The 1,437-nt window shown below is 40.2% G+C and overlaps 1 pseudogene; it reads left to right on the forward strand.

Moving 5' to 3' along the window:
• The first annotated feature begins 212 nt into the window (after positions 1-212).
• Positions 213-1,231, forward strand: LOC101732906 (annotated as a pseudogene).
• The last annotated feature ends 206 nt before the right edge of the window (positions 1,232-1,437 follow it).

A 1,437-nucleotide genomic window follows, 5' to 3' on the forward strand; every position in this document is an offset into this window, starting at 1 on the left:
TAAAGTGCTTTATAGGTCAGTGAGTTTACAGAGCCCATTGTGATGTCATAGACAGGAGAGATGATAGTGATGTTTACTCACTCATCTTCTTGGTCATTTGACTGCTGAGCGCTGGTGGTGACACATCAGTGACTCAGAGTTTTTATTGCTTTCTTGATTTTTTTCATAATTGTTATTATTACTTTAAAAATATTCAAATGTCAAAAGAAGAAAAACATATTGAGATAAACATTAACGAAAAAGAAGAGATAAATGAAGAAAAACAGAGAAATGAAGATGAACATTCAGGCATGAGGATGGCTAGCTGGATGTTGGTTCTGTTCATCCTTGGGCTCCTTGCTGCCTGCTATTATATATTTGTGGTGGAGCTCTGCATGTTTACAGTAGAGGTTTTAGAGGCAAAGGTGACCTTCCTTGTGATTTTCCACCTTTTGTACCTCCTGTGCCTGTGGTGCTATCTCCGCACTGTTATAACCCCTCCTGCTGTCCCTCCTGCCAAATTCCGCTTATCGGAGGCTGACAAGCAGCTGTACCTGAGTGATGAGAGGCCAGAAGTGTTGCAGAAGATCCTCATCCGTATGGCTAAAGACTTGCCTATAGATAATACTCAAGGTTTACGAAGAGCAATTCGGTACTGTATGATATGCCAAGGGCTAAAGCCAGACAGGTGCTACCATTGCCCAGTATGTGACATCTGTGTACTGAAACTGGATCATCACTGCGTATTTCTTAACAACTGTGTTGGATTTTCCAACTACAAGTTCTTTCTCCTGTGCGTGTTGTATGCACTGCTTATGTGCCTATTCACTTGCGCAGTGTCGCTTTATTACTCCGTACTATTCTGGACTCATCAGCTGCCCAACACCGAATCCAAAGTCCCAATCATTGTGCTGTTTGTTATGACTGCACTCTTCTCTTTATTTTTATTCCTATTTTTCCTCGCCCATTTCCCACTGGCTACATGGAATCAAACGGCGAGGGAGAATTCTGATGACAATGATGAGAGTAATCCATATGATTTGGGCTGCAGCAAGAATCTGAGACAAGTGTTTGGCAATGAAAAGAGATATTGGTTCCTCCCAACCTTCAGCAGCTTAGGAGATGGCTCCTCATTCCCAATGGGTGATGCCACAGAGGACATAGAGAAAAATGCTGCTCTTGTCGGACAAAACCCCTAAGTGAGACCCACAATCAACTCACCCAGTTTATTTGTAATAAATATAATATTAATAAAAATGTGAATATATATAAATACAAATGTTGCATGTGTGCATATAAACACACAACTGTACAAAAATTAATAAACATATATTACATTTAACTGCATTGTTTCTGTGTTCTTCTGGTTCATGTATCCAGATGCTTGGAGTGTGCCACGGGGCAAAGCTCTGTTATAACATTTATATTAAGGGACATATTTATCAATGTAATTTTTGG

This window comes from Xenopus tropicalis, chromosome 6, assembly GCF_000004195.4.
Source record: "Xenopus tropicalis strain Nigerian chromosome 6, UCB_Xtro_10.0, whole genome shotgun sequence".
Lineage (NCBI taxonomy): Eukaryota > Metazoa > Chordata > Amphibia > Anura > Pipidae > Xenopus > Xenopus tropicalis.